The 24939-nt window shown below is 42.9% G+C and overlaps 1 protein-coding gene and 1 long non-coding RNA gene across 3 annotated transcripts in view; one reads left to right on the top strand and one right to left on the bottom strand.

The window, feature by feature from the left end:
• Positions 1 to 4562: 4562 nt before the first annotated feature.
• LOC104861846 overlaps positions 4563 to 24939 on the bottom strand; it is a 69994-nt gene continuing 49617 nt past the window's right edge. The window contains exons 4-5 of the long non-coding RNA XR_004515186.1: positions 10187 to 10406; positions 4563 to 7673 (exon numbers count right to left, since the gene is read on the bottom strand). This is a non-coding gene — a long non-coding RNA (uncharacterized LOC104861846). The remainder of the gene's footprint in view (positions 7674 to 10186; positions 10407 to 24939) is intronic.
• Positions 18719 to 24939, top strand: part of Hs3st2 (heparan sulfate-glucosamine 3-sulfotransferase 2) — a 28720-nt gene continuing 22499 nt past the window's right edge. The window contains exon 1 of one of the 2 annotated variants that reach the window (XM_033758462.1): positions 18719 to 18987. The gene's annotated coding sequence lies outside the window, so the exon portion shown is untranslated. Of the gene's footprint in view, positions 18988 to 19236; positions 19259 to 24939 lie in introns of those variants that run through there. The other variant, XM_033758463.1, reaches the window with a different exon arrangement.

Below are 24939 nucleotides of genomic sequence, written 5' to 3'. Positions count from 1 at the left end.
GAAAACCGTCACATGTTGTGCTCACGAGGGGAGATGCAAAGCCGGGCGGTACCGCTCCTAAGGAAAATAGCTCAACACCGAGCCTTGGCTTCAGCAAGTGCAGAAGCGAATCTATTTCATAGGTTATTAAATGGGAATGCCAGAGGCAAACAAAACCAAGAATTTCTAAAACATCAGGTTCAAAGCCTGGAACATAGCAAACATTTTAAATGTTCGTTGCATCTTATCTCGCGTTAATGGCAAGTTTCTTGGACCATTTCCTCTGAACCTCTCCTTACATCTATCTGAAAGTGTTAGGCAACAAAACCTAGATTGGAAAGGGGAGCATCAGAGATAGTATTTTACTCTTGGGCCGGATGGTTTTGAATACCCAGCCACTCTGTGTGTTGTATAAATTTTATTAATGAGCATTCTGGGATGTTGTAGGGCCATGTCCTGGTCTTTATGGATCTAGCCTCATCTCCTCATCTACTCTAGTGGTCTTTAAAAGGCCTTGTATTTCAGTTTGCTGTTGTTGTTGTTAACAAATCACCCTAAAACTTAGTAGTTTAAAGCAATTGCTATTTATTGAGCTCAGCAACTCTACAGGTTAAATTTGGCCTGAGCTCACTGGGATAGTTCTTCCGGTCTGGACCAAATTTATCTGAACTTGGCTGGGTTCATTCATGCATCTGCTGCCAGATAATGGGTTAGGTGGCTGTAGGTGATGTAAAGTCCAGAATGCAGAAGATCATGGGGACCCCACCCCAGGTGGGGACCCCACCCCAGGTGGTCACCCGTGTTTTGGCAGTATACCTGGGCCTGCTCAATGGCTGCTGCAGTGCCTCGAGTGTGGCAGAAGGCCAAGCTTCCTCATACACACCTTTGCAAGTGTCTGCATGTGTCACATTCATTACTGTCTTATTGGCCCAAACAAGCCAGATGGGCAAGTTTTGAGTTGGTGTGAGTAGCATTACCGAAGGGGGTTAATACAAGGAGGTGTGAGTTATTATAGCCCTATTTGCAAATGATGGGCTCCATCATGACCATAAGCTAAGCTAGAGAACAGCTCAACTTCTAATAATTGGGAAAGCCAGGTGATTTTTCCTTCTCCACTTCCCATCTGCCAGTCAGCTGTGGAGAATTTGTTCCAGAGAGTTCTGTACTTACCTCTCCTCAAGCCTGGTGCACAGGATCCCTGTTTGAGACCCCTGGCCTGTCCTTTTCTTGCTGGCTTGGCTTGACCAGAGGAGCTTAGGCAATGGACCCATATGGCTGTGAGTCTGTGTCTCTAAAGTTCCAAACTCTGCCAGGGCCATATGCTGTCTGGGAAAAGGCATTATTCTCTGTGAGCATCACCGCTGAGAACTGGCAGAGGCATCTGCTGGGGCTGGAACCTGTCACAGTTAAGATAAGTAGTGGGACCCAGTGTGCCTCCAGGCCCCAGGAAGTTGACCCAGCTGAACCAATGATAAATGTCCTGGTTCACAGATTTCTAGATGTTATGTCCGTAGGCCACTAGGACCGAAAAGGGGGTGACTGCTCTGAGTCCCCAAGATCCTCAGAAGAGACTCACCAGGTTTTAAACCTCAAGACTTTGCCAGAATCTGGGTAATCTGGAGTCTACCTATTTCTTGTACTCTGTGGAAAAGCGGTGTGAGCTATGTCACCCATCTGGATGCACCAGAGCGGGGTCAAAGCAGTGGACATGACTCTTACCTGAGGCAGATGGTATATGGAAGCTGAGAGTCAATACCAACTCATATTCAAGAGTTGCAGAAGCAGGTCCTAATGGAACAATCCTAACAATATTGACAGAGCATTTACTATTTATACCAGGCACATACTCAGTGCCAAATCCTGTGGGGTCTGTATTACTATTATTGCTGTTTTTAACAGGAAATTGAGACATAGAAATCACTTGCACTGACGCAGACAAGGGTAAATGGAAGGATAATAATCAAGCCTGAGTTTATCAGTCTAACTCCGGAGCCCATGCCCTTAATCACAACACCAGGAGAGCAAAGATGGAAAAGATGTGGTAGCCTTGAGAGGCTGGGCTTCCTGGGTTCTGGCTACAAATTCAACATCAGCACTATGTCATTGCCAAATCAGCACCTCTGCCTAGACAGCCCCAAGCTCAAGCTCTGTTTTCTGAGCAAATGACCAGTGCAAACAATTACAGTTATTATTTTTTGAATTCCTAGGAATTCACTACAAGTCTCAGTGTCTTATACATTATCTCCAGAGCTTTCGCATACCTAGTGTCCTGCAGGCAGAGCTGCTGATGTCCCGAGCACTCCTGTCTTTGGAGCTGTTACTGTGCTCCTCAGGGGAAGGTAATTGAGCTCTGCTGTGAACTATCCTCTTGCGAGGTGTCCTGGGTGGCCAGCACCAGGCCCTTGGTGACAGCAGATGGTGGATGCGGGTGAGGAGTTGAGCGCCCCCTGCTGGGTTGGACACCCAGTTGGGAATCAACCCCAGGGATCTGACATTGGACGCACGAGGCCTCTGTGAGCTGGCCCCACTTTACAGGAGATTCCTGTCCAAGGTGTGGCAAGGGAAGGAGAGGAACCCAGAGCTAATGAGCTGAGTTTGTGGCAGCATTTCTGTGACTGCACACCCAGCAGGCACTGCCATCCATCACTCTGTCAGCCTCTCTGAGGGCTGCCGGAGTGTAAATTAATCTGGAGGTAGCAACTCCACTGCCAAATTCTTCCTCCAAATATGTTTGTGTCTGAAATCTTTCCCTGGACTCCCAGAGAGGATAAGGCAGTCAAGTCTACCTTCTGCCTTCAAAGTGTGGGGATTTTCCATGGCTGTGAACTCCAGACGAGGAAGAAGACCGAGATTGCCATCAGAGAAAAAACAGGAGGGCTCCATGGATCCACAAAGCAGCCTCCGGAACTATTTTTAAGGATTCTGCGAATCAAGGTGTTAGAGAGTAATCAAGTGACATGACAAAAGGCTCACATGTGCTCCGTGTCTTCTCAGCATTAGTTTGTCTTCTTCCCAAAAAAATTTTTTGGGAAAAAACAAACCTTTCATGTCACGAAGGATAGATGACAGCTGTTAATTTTGCCCGCCCAGCATCCGTTGTCCTCTCTGGCTGTTACTAGACCTTGATTTTCCACTGAGGAGCCTCTTTTGTGCCACATGGCCCTGGTGTAGTCTGGCGGGACTCCTCCCACTAGGGGTGGGCCCACGGCCTGGGCTGGCCAATCAGGGAACTCCGTGCCCCTCAGCCATTGTAATTTGCTCACTGATGGCACGGACTCGTCTGGGATTCTTTACAATTTGGAATATAGACTCCTGTAGAAATGTCTCTTTTTCTCTAGGATCACAAACTGTAGGGATTCTGTTTTTCTTTTTCTTTTTATTAGTACATATTTGTGACACATGATGAATGCCTTCACTGTGGGGAGTTGATACGTGTACATATAGCATCTTAATCCTTATTCCTTCCCCTTCACCTCTCCTTCCCCTCTCCCTCCTCCCTTAGATCCCTACAAGTGCCAATGAACACCTTTGCCAAAAGCATGGAAAATTGTTCTGCAAGCTAGAGAACAGAAGAACCAAAGCATGGAGACAGCCCCAAGACCACTGCAGGATCCCCTGGATCCTAGTGGGCCCGAGTGTAGGGGGACACTGGGCTGCCGAAGCATGTGCGACAGTAAATCCTCATGTTGTTTGAGTTAGTTTGAGGTCAGTTTCTGTTACTTGCCAGCAAATGGCAGAACTCAGCACAAACCCTAGCTCTGCTATCTGTTCATTCTGTGACTTTGGGAAAGAACTTCGTTCTTAATGATGTTTTCCTCTGCTGAAAAAAATAAAAGTAGTAATAGCACATGTTCCATAAGCTATGGGGAGAGTAGACAATGACACATGTAATGCTCTTGACCGTTCTTTAGTGTTGGCCCAAGGAAAGGCTGGTTGCTTTCCTTGTGTGATGCAGAAGATAACTGTAGACAGTCTACTGCTAGGTGGTGCAGATATTGGCACCTTTGGGAGAGGATAACATAGAACCCATGTGGACACGCCAAGCTCCAAGAGCTGCTCTTAGATCTTAACCTCTTGCACTGTCTGTTCTCTCTTGTTTTTCCACCTCCCCGCTTCTATTCTTTAAAGAAGTTACCAGAATGCATATCCCACCATACTGGAGGGGTAAGGATCAAAGGAAGCCAGTGGGGAGAAAGTAGAACTTGCAGGAAGCTGACAGGAGTAGGTACAAAGAGATCTACGGAGGGTCTATGATGATTTCCATGACACAGAACCCTCTTTTCTCAACAAAAATGGGATGTGAAGTTTTTCAGTGGCCTTGAAAAGCTGGAGAAAGCACTTCACAGTATCTAGTAACCTTATGCCAGTGTTTCTTAGCTTAATGTAACTGCAAGATCTTCAAGGCCAAGGACTGTGGGACCTTCGCTTGCCCCTCTTCTCCCTGAATCTCTGGTATTCAATAGGGCCCTCATAAACACCAATAAAACAAAAGTGAAAATGCAAGTTGTCTAGGCACACTGGCTGCAACTGGCAGCCAGTGGACCGTAGTAAATGAGAGAGATTTTATTTGGTCCTTATCATGGATTTTTTTTTTTTTAGTAGCTGTTGATGTTGTTTTAAAAACATTTGCCAACATTTTATAACTGAGAAATTTCACATGAAAATCTTTATTTCCAACTTCACATTTTAAAAAGTAGCATATGTGAGATTTCCAAGGAGAGTCTTAGGGATCAGCAAGGGAGGTGAACTTAGCTGCATTGATATTCCCAGTCCGCGGTAATATTCCTACTATCCATATGCTCCATTTGGGGAAAATTCAGATCACTTTATAGTGCTTGCAGAATATTATAAACTGTAAACAGATACCAATTCCTGAGCACACAGACCATTTGTGCCTCTGAAAGTCACACAACAGCAGAGCAGCTCAGGGAGGGTCCCGCCAGCCTAGCTGTCAGACAACTGCTGCCCAGAACGACTGTCCAGCAATGCAGTCCGAGGGTGTCACACCCTTTTCAAGAGTCATACAAATTGGAGAGAGGCCAGAGAGGCAAGAAAACTACAAAAACCAGCACAATGAATAAGGATACAAGGAATAGGAGCTCCTTTGTCAGGACACAAAAGTTATCTAAGGTACAGATGTTTGTAGTAGCTATTTTGTGAGAATACAAAAGTTGCCTAAGGTAGAAATATTTGAAAAGCTAGTACCTGGAAGAAAAATCAGATATGTGCTGTGTAGGATGAATGGGAAGGTCAAAGAATCACAACACTACACACAAAATGAAGTGAATGTCTTTGGAAGTCACCAGAGTGGCTGGAATAAACCACTTAACTGAATTTTTGTTTTTTGAGTTTCATTACATTTGGCTTGAGGATAAAATATTAGATGTTGGTTGAGGTCTTTTGAAGTTAGCAATTAATCACATCCCTTCCTCATTTCCTGGTCCTGAACTTTAAAATTTAGAAGAATAGGTTCAGGTAGGAGCTAAAATCTCGTTTTTGTATTCTTGGCAAAGTTAGGTGAAGAAACAGATTGGGAACTCAAGGCCAAAATGAGGCGTTCTACAGGTACCCCTTAAGTGTGTCTTTGGGAACTGCCTTTAGGAGAAGTGAGGACTGAGCCAGCCACTACAGGGATCTGGAGCCTCTTTTAGGTCTAGTAGAGGAAGCTCAGAGGGGTGGCTTCCAGACCTGCTCCTAGAAACCAGAACAGGCAGTCCATCATTTCCCTGCCATAGGCAAAGAAGGGAGAAGGAAAATCATGAAAGGAAAACAAAAAACACAGGGTTAGGAAGGGAAGTCAGACCCACTTGACCCAAAGGTCACCGTACAGATGTTTAGTGTGGCATCTAATACCGACAGGGTGTGTATTCGGTGTTAGAGACCATTGAAGAGCTTTCTGCCACCTCGTTGTATATCTCATGTAATCCTCATGACCCCTCTGTAATGTGTTGTTCTTGTTGTCTCCGTGGCATAGAGGCTAAACTCAAGGGCCGGAAAAATCAAGCAACTAAGGGAACACCAGTGAGAAATTATGCCTCACTTCCCACTTCCTCCAACCGGGCCCAGTTCCAAATAGCACGTTCAGCTATGGATTCATTAGCAGATTAGTCTGTCCATGAGGTTAGCCTTCCCCAAACCTCACCTCTGAACACTTGAGCCCTTAGGGGAATATTTTGATCCAACTTATAACAAGTAGAATGCTTGGCCTTGAGGCTATTGCTGTGAAATTTCACTCCCTAGAGTGGTCTCCCAGTGTGCCCCTATAGATTGCATTTTGTCCTAGATTTTTATCAGAGATGCCCTTCTGCTGGGAAGAAAGTGAACGCCTTTGTAGTGGGTCTTCATAGTATCACCCACTAGTTGCCAGAAATCTGAGAATCAGAGAATTTTAATAAACCATCAGACATAAATTGGCTCTGTCAGCCTCTTCCTGATGGTCTTGACCATCAGAAATCAACTCTTGTTTCCCAGCTTGTATGGGGTACCAGGCTCCTTCACACCCCCAAGACTGAGAGCTAGCTGCATATCACTTGCAGGGAGTGTCATTAGCATGTGGATTGTCTTCTAAGCAAAGTAGCCCTGTGGGCTCATTTGCTTCTCCTCAAAATCCTCTCCAGGCAGCCACGAATTCTGCTTTATAGCTCAAGTTAGCTGCACGATTAAACCCAAAGCAACTCATTTATGAATATGAGATGCCAAGCTTCCTTGCAAAACATAGCAAAGAAACAGATGCTTTAGAGCAATAAACAAATTGATGTATAGCTTTTTGTTTCTTTCTCTGATACTAGACAGAAAACCTTTCTAGGGAAGAACACTGTGGGCGTGGAGTGGCGTAAGATAAGGGGATATTCACATCACTGCGTTCCACATAGGGCCTGGTTGACCCACTTTTGAAGATCCACATTGCCTCCAACCCCAGTGAAAGAGATTCCTTGTGTGAATCCCCGTGCAGCTGCCAGGCTCATGCAAGTAAACAAAGGTGCCACCTTCGGGGAGCCTGGCTACTAGGGAGACAGCATGGTAAATTAAATGGAGACTTGATTTACCCTCCATTTCTCTCCACACCGGCCACCCTGCAGGGAACAATTGGCAAAATTTTAAGTAGAGGGCCCCACGCAAGTTCTTTCACACTGCACAGAAAGTGACTTCTGTTTCACATGGTTGAAAAAAAACCAACTTTAAGATGAAAGAAGGGAGACATTTGACCATCTTTCCTATCGTGGTTTATATCTCACAATTTAAAAGCAGTACTGTAAATTGATTCTACTTTAAAATTGTGAATCACCACTTATCTACATTCCTAGTGTTTCTGAGCCATTGTGTGTGGGTGAGTGTGCATGTGTGCTCGTGTGAATGTGTGTGCGTGTGTGTAAATGTATGTACCTGGTAACTCCTGTTTCCACTCCCCATTAGCCATTTCTGGTCCCTCCTTCCACCTTAAGTCTTTGGCACCATCTTTGCCAACCCTTTAGTAGTGAGCTTGTCCCTGTGAATCCTTCCACTTCTTACTTGGTCCATCACCATCAAAGAGACAAAATGCTGTAAACCGGGGGGTTTATAAATAGCATGCATGTATTGCTCACAGTTCTAGAGGCTATGCAAGGTCTAGGTACTAGCAGATTCAGTGTCTTCATTCTGGTTCATAGATGAACATCTTCTCACTGGATCCTCATGCAGGGGAAGAGATGAAGAATCTGTATGAAGTGAAGACACTGATCTCATTCATGATGCCTCTTCACTTATGATCTATTTACCTCCCCAAGGCCCCACCTCAAAATACCATCTAGGCTGGGCGGTTTAGCTCAGTGGCTCTGCCACCTGCCTCACAAGGGAAAGAACCCGAGTTCAATCCTCGGTACAAAAACAAAAAACCATCTCCTTGGAGATAAGGCTTCAGCGTATGGATGTGGAGACAACACAGATATTCAATATGTGGCACCACCTCCACCTGTTACACATTTGCATGCTCCTGTACCAGACACTTTTGATGCTCTACTCAGATCTGCCTTGGGCTTCACCCTTTCACAATGAAGACTGTAGCTCAACAATGGCATTCTTGGTCTATGAAGGACAAGCCAAAATTCCCTAATAGCACAGCTTTTATTTACTTCTCTTCTGTCCCCACACTGGTGTTTCCTAAGATCACCTGCCAAATGAATTTCCTACATTAAAATCCTGTCTGATTCCACTTCAGTGGCAGCAAACCTAAACCACCTAAATTCATCACCAGCGTTTTCTCTCTCATTCAAGGCTGATTAACTGATCTCATCCTCACTTCTTAAGGCTGCCTGTGATCTCTTAAATACAAGGACTAGTTTTAAAGAACATTTTTGGCTACAGTATTACGTGCTATCTGGCATTTACTCCTTATGGAAATTAGACTCTCCCTTGGTTTCCTCTTTATTGCAATTGTTAGTTGAGATACAGATACCACATCGAAGCTGGCTTTATCGAGACACCCTTGCACTTCCTGGAGTCAAGTTAGATTCCACCTAATCACCTGTTCTCATCAAACCTTCAATATGTTTCTACCTTTAACACTTTTTATTGTACAGTCATTTATTTTCTAGGCTGGGTTACGAGCTCTGTAATTAAGGGCTTTAAAAAATGAATTCAGTGTGAAATAGGAAGAAAAGGGCTAAAGGTGAAGGGAAAGTGGGAAGGGTGGGGGAAAGGTAATAAGGGAAAAGAAAAAATATGAGAAAATGGAAAAATGGAAATGAAGTGTTTGTAAAGGGGGAGGGAGGAGGGATGAAGGGAGGTCAGGGACAAGGGGAAAAAATGAGAACCAAGACCTGTCATGTAAAGGTACAAGATCCCAGTAATGAATGTAACTGTACTGTACACCTAAAATGTACCAATAAACTCAATGAGGGGGAAAAACCCAAACAACGGATTCAGCACCAAGGACAGTGCCCAGCACCAACAAGCTCGCGTCTCAACGTTGAGTAAAAACTCTGCAATGCCTAACCTATCATGAACATCAGCGTCAACCCATCTTTCTTTTATGTTCTGGCCACACACGAATATGTCTATCTGGAAAGTCACATGTGAAAACTTGGACATACACAAACACAAATACGTGTATGCACGGTCTGAAAATAAACAAGAGTAAACACCAACAGCAATGAAACACTTTGGTGATAAATTTATAATAAAAGTCAAACAGTATCAATGACAGAGGTGTTAGCTGGCGATTTAGCTCAGTGGTTCCCCTGCCTGCCTCACAAACGTAAGTACCCGAGTTCGATCCCTGGTACCTAAAAAAAATAATAATAATAATAATAATAATAATGACAGGTGATTTATGACATCATTCCACCATTCATGTGCAGGGAACTTCGTTAACACTTCATACATTTTATTTAATCATTGTAGGGAACATATTTTGTCCATTTCACGTGTGTAGAAATTGAGACTCAGAGTTTAAGTGACTTACTAACTGTTCCCCAATTTTTAAGTGATGAAGATTAGGTTACAGCTTTGATCAAAGTTTTTCACTCTGCCAAAATAGTCTCTGGGGGAAGCTGTGCTTTGCACATTGCCTGGGTTTTTACAACTAAAAGGTGTGATGAGATCTGAAATTTTGGAAATTGCCAACTAATTTCTGGTAAATAATGGGCTTTTGCCAAAATGTTTACTTAAATATGAAGTAAAAATAAAACAGTGTAAAGTTCTGCCTTTGGAGCAATGACTATTCTTAGGCTTGAGCTCAAGACATAACAGCTAAAGAGTGAATGTCTTGTTCCATTTCTTGATATAATAAAGAACTCATGTATCCTCCATGACAATCCTGTACAATCAGAAAAATAAAAGCTGGTATCTCTCCTTTGAACCTGTTTGCTAGTCAGAAAATTGCTTTTCACATGAGAACTTAGAAATAAATAATGATTACTTATTTATATAACAGTCTATCACTTGAAAAATGTGGACATGTGAGAGATTTCATTTGATAATCACAAAAAAACTAGACTTTGAGATTTTCTAAAGAAAATTTCTCCTTAAAACAGCATTTTTCCATTGCACCTATTGAAATGTTTTTGACCTTCATAGAGTCATACTTTCAAACAATTTTTTTTCATTTTCCTTTTGAGGATATCTAATAAACAAGTTATTTATACACTTAACTCAGAGGACAATGTGAATTTTCTTTGAGACTTTTTTTTTACTGTTAAAGGGTTTTTGTAAAGAGCTCTCAGCTACACACCTTTCTGCAATACGTTTCCTTCTTTGATTGTCTTTGTGAGGATGTTACCATTCCCTCCAGATCTTCTAATTCAGAAGCACGTACGTTTTCTTTTTGTTAACATTTCCGAGGACTCATCCAATGCCAGGCACTGAACGAAGTACATTTTCTCATTTAGCTCACATACATCCCTCGTATCAGTTATTGCAATAATCCTGTGAGGTAGACACCACAGTTGCTCCTGTGGACAGATGAGAAAACTGAGCCTTAAAAAGGTTAAATAAATTACCCATGTGGGGAGCAAGCAGAATTAGAAGCCATGTCAGGCTGACTGCACACTCTATGGCCTTAATTGCCAGTCGATTGTGCCTTCCTTGACCCTAAAGAGCTATCAGACGGACCTATGGCATGAGAAATGCCTTCCCCTGGGTTAGGAAAAAGTTGGACTTACTGTGTTAAATATGTGATGTCTTATCTACATAGGTTTAATTAAAGAAAATACTAAAGTATCCTCTAAATAATGACCCCCCCCAAAAAAGAGGAAAAGTTTGACTTAACTGTCAGATTTTCCTGGCTGGAGGCACTGCTAGCAAGAAGAAATAGTTCATGTTTAACAGAAAAGGACCAGGGTTTGCTGACATGTTTAGTTAATCCACATAGAGACTGTTGATGAGGATTCTGGTTAATTAGTTGTGGAACTGTAAAAAACGAGCAGATGTGTCATGGTGAAATGCATTTTGCTTCTCATACCCTGGGGAAAGCACTGGGTATGTTCTGTGGCTGTGTGCTCACATATATCTTGATTGAACATTCAGCCACATGTTTTGTGAGACTCAAGTATATTCTGGCTTTATTCCGATGTGGATGATTACATTCTGATTTGGTCCTTCTCTCAGTCCCAGGCAGGTACAAGGTTGATAAGAATAACCATAGCTAACACGCACCTCCTGTGCGAGGAGACATTCTGGGGAGTTTCCAGGCATCATTCCCAGTCCTTTCCACAATCCTGCCAAGCAAGTTTTATTTTCTCTCTTTTAACAGGGAAACTGAGATTAAGAATGAGATTAAGTGACCCCTTTGAGGCTGCACAAGTAGTAAAACAGGAATTCAGAGTTTTTTCCTCTACCCTCTTCATTTGGAAAAAAAATGTGCTTGACAAAAAAGTCAGAGGGTACCAAAAGGATATGATTTGTATTCCAAAGGATTAAAATTACTTTAAAAATCATTTTAAATTAAAATAAATTTTAAACTAGTTTAAATTTAAGTATAAAATTAAAATTACCAAGCATTTAATTTGCATTTCATTTATCTAATGAATTTAAATATTTTGCCAATTTGATATCTTCTCACAGGAATTACATCCCATAATGAAAAATTAGTTTCCTTCCACTGCCTCGGCCCCAGGTTCCTCTCCCAGGGGTCTGGCCTAATGTGTTCTTAGACCTCACCCAATATAGTCAACCAATGTATTCCATGCAGCTACACCTTGTCTTCTCTTTGAAGTTGCTGTTATAAGTTGTTTGGCAGAAATGGACTATAACTCTGTTCCTATTTAGAATTTATAGGTGCATTGGGAGTGAAATAGTGAAGAGATTTTTACAAATATCAAACCAAAAAAATGGATCCTTCTACAATGGTCTTTCAGGAAAAGTCATCAAGAACAGCAAGTGATTTTTTTTTTTAATATATTGGGAGGTGTAGTGGATACAGCTGTTGGGGAGTAGGTTGTGCCCTTTTTGGTATCCAAGTGCATGCGGGGAGAGACCTGTACTCATATGTAAAAAGTATTTCTAACTTGTTTTGGTCACCGATGTAACACCGGCCTTTGTCATCATGCCTCAAATATTTTCTAAAATGTTTATAGCCTCAGCATAATATTTTATTAAGTGAATGTGCTATCACTTAATCAGTATGAGCACTGTGTATTTTTATGCTGTTTCTATTATTTCACCACTTTAGATAAATAATACTATGTTGAGCATCTTTTTGGAATTATCAATATTTTGGCAGAATAAATACTAGGTGGTGCCTTCGACGAAATTTAAATTTATTTGAAATCTCAGCATTTCTTTTGGCTCAGCTCTTGGTTTAATGTTCCCTAAGAGGCTCATATCTTCTGAGGTTTGGCTTGGGGAACATGCCTGGATGATGGGGTGCGATGCTTAGCAGTGCGTTAACCCACTGGAGAACCTGCAGCTGCATGTGCTGTGCAGAGGAGTGGTCTGGGCAGGAGAGGTGGTCACTGGGGTGCACCTAGAGGGGTGCATCCCTCCCCAGCCCCTCTCTTCCTTCTCTGCTTTCCGGCCACCATGAGGTGAGCAGCTGTCTTGTACCAGGCCCTTCCACCGTGTGGGTCCTGCCTTGGAGCCAGCTGATCATGGACTGAAACTGAACCAAAACGAACCTCTCATCCTTTAAGTTGTGCGTTTTGGGGATTGTGTACCAGCGATGAGAAAATAACACACAGCGTCGAGGGAGAGTACGTTTTCCTCTGTACCGCGGGTAACGCTAGTAATTTTTAACATGGCGATAGACCAAAGTGTTATCTTACTTGATTTCATTTCTATTCCTTTGACATACTGTGAATGTGAACATGTTGTCACTTTCATAGCGTCTTCCAGGAATTAGGCCTTTTCCTCAGTTTTCCATTGGGATTTTGTTCTTAATGATTTCTAAAAAGAGCTATTCAAGAAATTAAATATTTGTCTATTATTTATGTCTTTTTCATTTTCTTTCACTTTGTAGTGGTACTTTGTTTCCTAAAACTTTAAAATTCCTATGTTGTCACATCGAAAGTGTTTTTCTTTATTTTCTTCCTAGGATGGCCTGATTATAAAGCCTCACGTTTCTTAGGGATGTTCATTAATTTTTTCATTCTTTACATAAGTTTTTGTTAACATTAAATTATTTCATCTTGACCTAATATTGGGGTAGGCTGTGAGTGAGAAAACTTAACTCCATTTTCTCCAAAATGATAAATTAATTTTTGCAACAAAGATCCAACAACCCATAATTTCCCAAAAACCTTAAAATCCCACCTTTATTTTGTATTTTTTTACACAGCTGTGCTTATTTCTGATTTTGTATTATATTCCAGTAATCCATTTGCCTCTTCCTGAGTGATAATTACTACAGCTTTATAATATATATCCATATATACATATACTAATGCAAGATACTGCAGTTTTCTCCCTATCAGTCTTCCTCCTAACAAAATGCACTGGCTCTTTTTATTAATTTACTAATCCAATAGAAACTTTATAATTATTTTGCCAAATTCAATTTTCTAAAAACTCTTTTGGGATTAGAACTGGACTTACACTTGATTTATAGATTAATTTGAGAAGAATTGATGTCTTTCTAATATGATTTCTTAGTTCTCCATTTATTAAAGTTTTAATTGAGTTGTCTATAAATTATACAGCAATATCAAATATTAATTGTGTTAGCAGGCATCTTTGTCTTGCCTAACTTTAATGAGGCTCATAGCCTGGAAGTTGTAAAAACAGGCACTGGAATCAAAATGCTGGGGTTCATGTACTGGCTTCACTATACCTTGAGATCCTTCGACAGTTCTCTTTTTCTTTACTTTCTTTACTTTTATTTTTGTGGTACAGTGCCCCCAGGGCCTTTGCACTGAGCTACATGCCCCATTTTATTTAATTTGTGTGTGTGTGTGTGTGTGTGTGTGTGTGTGTGTGTGTGCTTGGGATTGAACTGAGGACCTTGCATTTGTGAGGCAGGTGGTGGAACCACTGAGCTAAATCCCCAGCCTTTAAACTTTATTTCAAGACAGGGCCTCTTTAAGTCACTAAGTTGCCCAGGCTGGGCTTGAACTTATGATTTTCCAGACTCAGCTTCCCAGAGTGCTGGGATTATTGGTATGTGCCACCGTGCCCCGATGGGTGGGTTACTTTTCTATGCTTAATTTCCTTAAGTGAAAATAAAGTTATAAAACTAATAATAATGCAAAGTGGTGGCATTGTGAAGTTTAAATGATATAACACATGTAAAGAAAACATAAAGCTGTGCTTACTGCAAGGCCCACAATAAGTGCTACTTGGTAGGATCAGAAGATACTGTGAATACTTAAATTTTAAAAATAATTGTTCCAGTGAAAGACACATTGCCATTAATCCCTCTCAAGATACTCCCCTCCTCTTCAAGCACATGCATCTCCTTGTTCTTGCCAGTGTCTGAAGCCGTTCTGTAAGTCCTCTTTCCTATCTTTGTCAGAGCTGTTGTGGCTGCCTGGATGTCCTGAATCAATTCAAAATGTTTACTGGCCGGGGATTCAGCTCAGTGGTTCCGCCGCCTGCCTCACAGGCCGAAGGTCCTGAGTTCGATCCCCGATACCGAAAGAAAAAAAAATTACCTTTCATGGACATTTTAACTTTGGAGAAGAGCCGGAAGTCACACTGTGCCAGATCTGCTGAGCAAGGACACAGAGTAGCGTTTCTGTGAGCCTTAGCAGAAGCATTAGCTTCAGAAAGCGCTAAGAATGATGGGATAGGGCGGGGACCCAGGACCTCGGTGTCTGACTCAGCATCTCTAAAGAGTAATCTCCTCGAGTCTGCTCCAGTAGCAGCAAAGTGACAGACGGCCTGCCTGTGGGGTAGGAGGAAGGCTGAGGGTCTAGCTGCTCCTTGTAGAGACCGAAGACATTGGCTGTGTTTTTACCCACACTTCTCATTCCTACCTCGGTCCCTGGTGCTCCAGTTCCTCGGTTTGTTCCCCAAGGATCCATTTCTCCTTTTTATTTTCTCCCCCTCTCCAAAGCTGCATGAGTTGCAACCTCTCTTTTTTCTAAGTCCAATACCCCTCCTGAGCCAGCGTCCTTCTTCCAAAGTTTGTCTGTATTTATTGCCCGTCAGCAACTCTCCACCATTTCTTTTTGACATTTTGAGTTTATATCTTTTATCCATTTTTTTTATCAATTTAGTGGTGTTCCAAGAGGAAGTAGGTTTGATTCAACACATGTTACAGAAGTTCCAGTTACGCACTGGGCCTTCATCGATGCTCAGTGATTTTCTTTGTCTCATTTAGAGTCTTTTGCCTTGGATCCTACGTTTCCTGGCAGTTGATACCCTGACTCAAGCTTTCTTTAGAAAGACATTTTCCTAATGTAGCTTAACCTCTTCATTTCATATCAAATGTTTCTGTCCCTGTGTTCGCGGTGGGGGTGGTGATCTGGTTAACATGATCATGACTAAATTTGTTAGGACGAGAAATCCGTATTGTTGTCATTTTTTAAAATTTCAGTCTTTGGCTTATTTCTAATTATTGCAAGTGTTAATAGTATTTGCCTTCTGTACTTCTGTATCTTGCTGTAAGCGTTTTGGAGGATTTTTTTCCCCCTCTTACTTTCTTGTTCTATCTCTGTCATTTCATGCCCAGCATTTTCTCTGTTTTTATGTTTTCCATTGTGTTAGATGTTATCTGTCCTGGTTTTAATTCCTTAGTTTACATTTTTGTAAGAGAGTGAATGAATAGACAGTAAAGGGTGTTATGTACTTTTATTCTGCTTCTTCCCTGCTTTTCTTCCGCTGCTGCCAAATGTTGAATCTTTAATAACTTATTTGGGATTTGGAATTTGATTTATCAAAACATTAATCTTGTAAAGAATAAGCTTTGCTTGATTTTATTTTTAATTGGCACATAATTATTGTAAATAAGATGGGTTAGAGCATGATAATTCGATGCATGTAATATATGTAATGGGTAATGATCACATGAGGGTAATTGGCATATCCATCTAACATCTATCATTTTTTTCTGTAGGGTACACAGCTTTTGGGGACATACAGCTAATTGCTGTTAACCACAGTTACCCTGCTGAGGTACAACACAACAGTAGAAGTTGTTCTTCCTATGCAGATTCTTCCTGTACCCACTAAACTACCTTTTCCCCATCCTTTCCAACCCTTCCCAGCCACTGTTCTACTCTACTGCTATGAGATCAAATTGTTTAGCTTTCTATATAAGTGAGAAGACATGGTGTTTGTTAGAAGAATAATCTTAATAGTGACAGCTTCATGCATTACCCATTGGGCCTCAGTGCTCTGTGAACCCCAATTACTGTCCGTTTGAGCACTATTTCCTTGGTTCCAAGTTCTCTCACACTGTCACATGGGCAATTGTTTTTATTGTCAAGGGACTTTGGGGAGAGCAAGATGCAATGTTTTTCAAGCTGTTGTGTATCTTACAGGGCTTTTCTTTTGCCTTTGCAATTAACTGGCTAAACAATAAATATTTGCAGTCACAATGTTTTTCTGCAAAATTCTGTAGATGATAATTTTTGTTTGTCTAGCATCAAATGCTTCTACAAAGTCTTTACATGGCTTGAATTTGCAGGAGAACTATTTTGTTCACTTTACCTGTTTTTTAATAATTTAATATTTTAACACTTTTGCCTTTTACCTATAATTTAAAATATTTGCCCTGATCCATTTCTGTATAGATAAATAATGGATGGATGGATGGACAGAGATATGGATGGATGGATGATGGATGGATGGATGGGTCCGTGGATAGGTGGATGGGTGGGTGGGTGGTTGGATGGATATATAAATTCATGGTCATGAGTTTCATTTCAGTAGGACTAAGCTGGCCTTTCAGTTGCCTACATAGCCATGCTGTAACTACATCTTTAATGAACCCTTTGCTCATAGGTCTATCCAATTTTTTCCTGTATCTTCTTCAATGACATCAACAAATTACATATTGCCTACAACTACTCTATTTCTAGGTGTCTCTCTCTCTCTCTCTCTCTCTCTCTCTCCGTGTGTCTATCTATCTATGTCTATTTGCTTCTAAGACCTACATTTAGGCTCAATTTTTTTCTGGTTTTCATTTGCTATATCACTAATACTGTCTTTCTCTGCTGTTGGTATAGTGTGCTCATGCATTTTGGGGTTCTTTGTAGCATCTTCTTACCTCATCCCTGCTGCCATTTTCTAATCCTGTTAATTTTTCATGTCATCCTGTTGACTTTCCACCCAAGCCTGTGCTCACCACTTGCCCCGCTGCTCAAGAGGCCCCTCCCCAGGGTTTTTCTGCCCACTTAATTCACTCATTACTCTTGATCCCCTTCTTTCTTTTTATCTCCAGTTGTAAGAAATATTTTTTCATTTGGTATTATCACCTCCACCAAACCAAAAACTCCAGAAGCACCTCTTTTTTATTTATAGCTGTGACCTCAGGGCTTAGCAAATGGCCAGCACACAGTTGCTGTTCACTAAGTGCTTATGGAATGAATAGTACGTCCACACTGTTTTGGTTTTGATTCCCTTCTGCTGTACCAATATTGCTCTGATCCAGAGGTTTCCAAACTTTAATCATTGAAGGGCTACTTTTTTAATGCTTTCATATATCATTTGTACTATTATTTACTTTATTTTTAGATGAGTTCACATTTTCCACCTTCCCTATGTCTTTGAGCCTCATCCTAAGTGATAACTGTTAAACAAAGGTGGTGTCCTCTATCCAATTTCCTAAATCTATTGAAATAAACACATAACTGTAAAGTGTACATTTCATCCCTGAGTCAGTTGAGTATGAGATGGTAAGTAAACACCCTGGGAAGTCCTTTCTAAAGCTCTCAGGCGGCTGCATTTACTCAAGGAGCCAATATCTTCTTAATTTGGGCTTTGACCCCTTCCCATCTTACTCATTTGACAAGCAAAATGTTCAGTGGTTCTGAGTCATTCTCTTTTGCTGCCTGTGATGGAGTGGCACAGTGACAAGGGGTAAAATACTACAGCCAGCAAGGCAGAAGCCGTCCCTTCCTAATGGGGCTTACAGACTCACTGAAGGAAAAAGCAATAAACAAATAGATATGCAAGGTAATTACAGATTGAACTTACAGCAATGAGGAAAATAAGCTGTGGGGTTTAGAGAGTGCTGTTGGGAGGTGGTGACATTCAAACTGAGACCTGGGGAGAAGAGTGGAGCCGTGGGGGAAGCCAGGGCAAAGTGCCCCGGGAAGAGGGATAGGACTGGGTGCTTTGAGAGCAGCTGCTAGCACGTGTCTCTTGGGTTCCGTAAGTACCGTCCAGAACTGAAATGCAGAGCGGAACACATCAAAACCCAGACAGGATTTATATTTGTACCGTTTAGGCAGGCCTTGGACATGGCAAAAGTACTGGTAACCTAACAGCCAAACTTGTGTGGCTTCAAGCACATCTGAGGTCCGGACAGTAATGGAGGGGCTGACTTCCTAGTGCACTGCCCAGCAGTACTAACCATTTCTCCTTCCTCCCTGTATAATCAGAAAGCCAACCCCAATAATCGTTTGCAACTTAATGTGTTCTGGTGCGCCTACAAGTTTCCAGCAACAAGAAGTAAAGGCTGTCATGAGCTCTTCGTTCTCCTAGGGAAGCCACGCATACTCGCGGAGACACTGACAGACATTTGCTCCATCCCCTGTAGTTGAATCACCTCCCACGAGGGGGCACTGCTGTGCTGCAGGAAGTGGGGCAGGGCTCATCCCTGAAAAACCATTCATACCTCTGGGGACTCTGGAGGGTGTGGTTTTAAAGCTTTGCGTTAAAAAAAAATCAGTAAGGAAACTCACGGACTCTCCTTGGTTGGAGAGTTTACCAGTGCCTGGGAAATAATCCAGAACGTACGGGGACTGAACAGTCCTTACAGTGGATCGCAGTACAGATGGTAGAGAAGAGGGCCGCTCTGTGGACTGCCGGCAGGGGACAGTAGTCACTGAAGTCAAAGGCGCTCAGACCAGGGAGACTGGCTGCTGGGAGGACCATCTTCTGCCCACTGCTGCTCTGAGCGGGCAACTTTGTGTGCTGGGCAGCGGGAGCGTGAGTGACCCACTTTAATGGCTTTGTGTTTCCCAGGGAGTGTGACAAAAGCTTTTCTGAAAAGTGTGACGGCAAAGGGCAGGCTTGGGCCATTTGCAGGCAATGGCAAAGGTCTGACATTGTGGCCTAGTGGAGTACAGAGCCAGCTGACCAGAGCATACGGGGACTTGCCAGCTGAGTGCCAAAGGCCCCTATTGTGCCAGTTGGCAAGCAAGTCTCTGCAGTGGAAACAACCTGCCAACCCTCTTCTCCTTGGGCCCTTTGAATGCAGGTATGAAGAAAGGGTGGCCAGATTCTCCCCGCCCACACTGCCACTCAGGAGGCTCTTCATTTAGGTCCTGGGCCTTTTTGAGAGTATCCTACAATCCTGAAGGATGAAAAGTCATTCTGCCAGGTGCTAGTGGCTGCAAAATTTCTATGTGGGGAGAAGAGTCAGACTGGCAAGCCACTGGAGGAAGGATAGAAAGCTTGTTGTAAAATTGCTGTGTACTGATTAAATGGACTCACAGGAACTGCTAGGGGAAAGTGCCATCAATGTCACCGGGAACCGGCTTGGGCCCCTGATGCTGATGTCACGTAGGGCGTGTGCCCCAGAGCAAGCTGGCATTGAAGGAATCCTGGGTAGAAAAAGGTGGTGAGCAGCTCCTGCAGCTTTGACATTGGTATGGAGAGCGGAGATGGCCCTGTGTTGACTGGGATGGACATCAAAAGAGAGTGAGAGGTTACTGGTTGGATCTGGTTATAAATTAGATGTGAGTGTCGCGGGGGGAAGTGGTGGATAATGGACTATGAACAAAAACCGAGGCAAGTGAAGACCAGTGGTAAATCAAGGGAAAATGTATGTGAAATGTATATGGAGACCGAGTACATGTACTCCCAATGCCAAGAAAAAACAAATTTCAAGACGTAGAAAGTGGGCAAATGCCCCAGATGCCACAGAAAGGGGCAGTAAGACCAGGGGCAAAAGTGGAATTGGCTTTTGAGGGCTGTGTTCAGAGAGAGCTGCCTCAGAGCAGGGTGGGATGGGAATCAGACACTGTAACAAGTCAGGGATGGATGTGATGTGAGGAGTGCAGCCACTGAGCTTCATTTCCAAAACTTTGGCTGTGAAGAGTAGGAGTCACTGGGCTGTTGCAGGAAATGGTAGAAGGGTAGATGCTGAGCTTCTTGAAATGAAAAAGATTAGAATTAAAAGGGGGAAAAACAAGTAGAGGATGAGGAATCCATTCACAGGTGAGCACGGGGCACAGGTCTGGGTGAGATTCTCACCTTTTCATCCACCTGAGACTTCACAACAGCCAGGCGAAGCTGGTATAATGTTGCAGGGGAGGAAACTGATACCAAGTTATGAGGCCTGGGAAGGGAAACTGTGCAAGACACATCCAGGTTTTCTGAAATCAGGTCATCCACAACTCTTCGCCTGGCCTCAATCAGCCACGTCACTTCCATCGAACGTATTAAGCAAAGGTAAAATCTGTGCCAGTGCATGTTACACTGCTACTCAAATGGCAGGGACCATCCCAGCCCTCTAGGAGGCTGAGGTAAGAAGGATTGAAATTCAAGCCCAGCCTGGGCAGTTTACTTACTTAGTGAGACCCTGTCTCAAAATTAAAAATTAGAAATAAAATGGGCTGGGGATGTAGCTCAGTGTAAAAGCCCTGGATTCAATCTTCAGTACTACAAACAAACAAACAAACAAACAACCTCAGGATTCTTCCTAAGTCCTGCTGAATCAGATTCTGCATTTCAGGCCCCACCCCCAGCTCCCCAAATGCACAAGACAGTGTGAGAAGCTCCACCTGGAGGAGCCCATTCCCAGGAAGAAGAGAAAAGGGCAGGGGAGGAAGCTAAGGCCAGACTGAGAAAGGGGAGAGCCGCAGTTGTCTCCAGATGGAGTCCCCTGGTGAGCCACAGATGGCACCTGAGTGAGGTCCAGTTGCCTGGAAACTTATCAGAGCTGTACACACAGCAGCAGAAGCACGCATCCCACACCCAGGATCACCCTGCCCCTCTCCGAGCCAGCTTCTAGAGAAGCCCAGCCTCCCTGTCCGCACCACCCACCCACACAGCTCAGCCGCTCCAGACAGCTTCCCTCCCCTTCCTCCACGGAGGCGCTCTCTTTCCTAGATAATATCAATGGAGACATTTTTAAATAGCTTTTTATTAGCTAGGTTCCCCCCACCCCACAAAGAATATATGCTCACTGTGAAGAGAGACAAGATCCACTGAGCAGTGCAGATAGCTAGAGGTGAAAATAAGTCCTATTCTACACTACAGTCCATCTCAGCTTCCTCAAGGTCATTCATTCCCTGAACAAAATCACGGTTAACGCTGAGTTGTGCGCCTTTTAGAAAAAGTTTACACATGCACACACTAGCGTATGTATATTGTGTATGCACATAAACTTAGTGACTATAGCTTGCTTTTTTTCACTTAATAATACATCCTGGACTTCTTTGTGTCAATAGTTATACGTACGTCTTCACTTTTAATAGCTACATTATAATCTGTTGTATGTCTTGTTGTAGTTTCTCTAACTAGCCACCTATTAATAGACATCTGGGTTGTTTCTGGTCTTTTTCTGTGATGGTGATGGAATAGTGACACTCAACAACTAGGCCACACACACACCAAGAGATCTGACTGGAGATTTTATTCAAGGGGTGGGAGGAGAGAGAGAGGAGCAAGAAGAAGACAGGAAGAGAGGAAGAGAACAAAAAGGAAGGTCCTTTTATTGGTTTGGGGCTGGGCTATTGCTTATTCATGAGGAGTGGGCTACTTTTAGCCTGTCACAGGCCAGGTTGTCTTTTATGGGTTCAGCTCTGCAGAAACAGGTTTTAACTTCTCTGTCTCACTGTGGACTTGGTGGGAGGGAAAGTAAAGATAAGAGCATGAAGTCATTCTAAGAGCCAAGAAGCACCAGCAAAATGCAGCCTGTGATGGCGGCATCACAGCATACTTTAACATGATCAATTCCCTAACATTCCCCCCTCTTTGGTTTTAGATGAGAAATGGTGGCCAGTGCAAACCACACACCAGGGGAAGGGGGCGACATATCTGTCTTCTGTAACTACTTCCTGCTGAGTCTGGGGTGACGAGCCAACCTAAGGGCAGGCATGTAGCCTGGCCGGCTGTGTTGTCCTTTATGAACATGGAGTTGTTGACAGCAGTAGCATTTCTACTGGAATTGTTGGTAGGGCTTCCTGAGAAAAGTCCAAGCACACAAATCAGTTAATGAGGGAGGAGAGAGAGATAGAAGGTAATTTGTATGAGGCTGTGGACTGGGTTGGAGGGTTACTAAGAACAAGTAAAAAGGTAAGGATTGTGACTTCAGTCGGGTGAAGTCTGATAAAGTTTTTTGGAGCCATGTGTTAGTGACCCACTTGGCTATGCAGGTAATAGGACAAGGGTGGGGAGCAAACCAGAAAATATCAATCCAAAGATCATTTAGAAAATGTTTAAACTGAGCCCAGATCTGAGCTATGGTTAGTTGGTTGGCTGTCAGGTAAACATGGTGGTCTCGCTTAGGTCTCTGGCCTGAAGTATCAGCTGGTGAGCCCTCTGTCGGGAGACTTGAGTGGAGAGGCAACTGACCTGGGATTGAATAAAACGGAGAACACAGGGGGCAACTGCCAACAAAGTAAAGATAACCAACAGAGGGATCATAAAGGGAAGTAAAGAGGTTAGTAGAGGACTGTTGAACCAGCTAGTTAGTCTTCCATTAGTCCCCAACTTACTCTCCCTGCGTCGCCTTTCTAGGCTCTCCTGAAGTTGGTGGATTTGGTCGGGTACCACTCCTGATTTGTTATTAAAAAAAAAAAAAACAGTCTTTTTTGTATAGCCAAGCAAAGTCTCCCTTTTTTGTGAATAGAAGGTTAAGTCCTCATCTGTTCTGCAGGACCACGTGAGAAAGTGAATTGATCTGTTGTTGGAGTGTCAGGCTTACCTTAGAAAGTTGGGTAATGTCTTTTTTATGTTGTTCTGTTAGGTATTTTCATTGGACTACAGAGTGGGACAATCCTGCTGTTCCTGTAACCATACCTACTGCTATGCCCAGTGCTGTGATGGGGCACAATGGCCACCTGTAACACTCCTTTTTGTTGGGCTCAGGCCATCCTAGTTGTGGGGATGGGGACTCTCTCATCTCCTGGTATTATATAGAAATCGAGGGCCAAAAGAACTGCAGCACAGAGAGCATTTTAAGAGGTATTAATTTTTTACCAGACAGTTGTTTTATACAGTGTGGTTATGTTGGAGAGGGAGTTGTTTAAAGATATCTTTGGTATGGCGACGTTTTCTGTAAGACTGAGGCACTGCCTTGTAGCTGGGCCAGGGATCAGTTTAGGTGGTGGAGTTCATAGGAGACATTATGTACAACCTGGATAACAGATGGGGTTGAAGCAGTCTTGGGTATTCAAGGCCTGCAGGTGACGGTGATCTCTAAACCTGGATCCATCCCCTCCACGTCTTTCCAGACTGCCACAAGGGATCAGTGGGACCTTTGAATGATGTGGAGGAGAGGCGGATGTGCTGATCTGATTGGGCTGGCTTCTATGGAGTCAAGGTATATACCAGGGGCCTATTGGCTTGGGTAAGGTTTAGGAGAGAAAACAGGAGCAGGAGAGGAACCATTATTGTCTCCAGCAATTAAGAATGGAAAACAATGAGATTATGAAGTAATAGGTCAATGAGAGTAAACATCTGGAAGTAAAATTATAATTGGGAAGCGATACTGTGGCCAATCCTATCCCAAGGACAAGTCCCAGGAGTATTAATATAAGAAGACTTAGGATATCAGTGGGTGCTGTAGTGTAAAATATGTCACAGTATCCCATGAGAGGATGAGAGGGTAAACAGTTAGGTTGGCTTATCTGACTCAGGACTGGATGATAGTGAAGGATCCTGGGCAACCAGGTATTCTGGAATTCAAGTAAGTTTGACCTTCAGAGATCCCATGGAGGTGGCTGAAGAGTGTAGATGAGGTCCTGTGGATAAGACTGGGAAAGGAGCATGAAGATATGGTTTAACATGAGAGTAATGGAAATATCCTGGAAGGGACTTAAATTTAGAGCAGGGCTTTGAGTGTATTGTCTCCTGGAGTCAAAGTCCATGAAGTTCTCTAGATAGACCTGTTTTACTTTAGAGTGGTGGTAGCTGAACTTTAGTTACCTTGACAGCTGTGGGAGTCACCATAAGTGTCTTATATATGGCCCTTTTCATATATAAAGTCTCTCAAGATACAGGGTGGCCTTCCAAACAAGACCTCATATGGGGAGAACCCAGTATGACTTGGGGTATCTCTTATTTTAAAGAAGGCCAAAGGGAGCCAATCAACTCATAACCCACTGTTATTTGATAATATTTATCTTAATGGTGCAATTTATCATTTTTTAACCTTACAAGAACTCTGAGATCAATAAATAGTATAACAATTTAACTAGATCTTATATAACCTGTTATAAATGCTGGCCCATTGTCATTGTCTATGGAGAGAGGCAGACCAAACCTTGGAACTTTTAATAAAATCTTGTACACCTCTGAAGCCCTCTGTTTTTATAGGGAAGGCCTCAGGCCCTCTAGGAAAAGTACAGACCCATATTAACACATTTATAACCTTTACAGGGGTTGGGTGTCTTAATCAAGAGGAATATTTGGGAGGAGAATGGGCCTCAAAAAATCTATCACTAGTGCCTGTTTATTGATTGCCTCTTTTGGTTATTTTTTTCTGCTGGGTGTTTAAGACCAAATTAGAGCGAGACCTGTGTTAATCAATGTGAACCTCTTGTTATCTGTCAAGGTCAGTTAAGTCTCTTTAGGCATTATTTTGGAACCATGTATAGAGCATCTCAGCTCCCAGTGTCAGCAGTTAGGATGGGTCCCGGCCTTGCTTGACCATGGTGCTTTTAGTAAAAGCATGGAAGAATTTTTTGGTGACCCTCCTTTAGCACACGT

The sequence above is a fragment of the Fukomys damarensis genome, unplaced genomic scaffold (assembly GCF_012274545.1).
Source record: "Fukomys damarensis isolate Sample0158 unplaced genomic scaffold, DMR_v1.0_HiC HiC_scaffold_34, whole genome shotgun sequence".
NCBI lineage: Eukaryota > Metazoa > Chordata > Mammalia > Rodentia > Bathyergidae > Fukomys > Fukomys damarensis.
The sequence above is the reverse complement of the archived record's forward strand: the minus strand, read 5'-3'. Positions and strand labels throughout refer to the sequence as shown.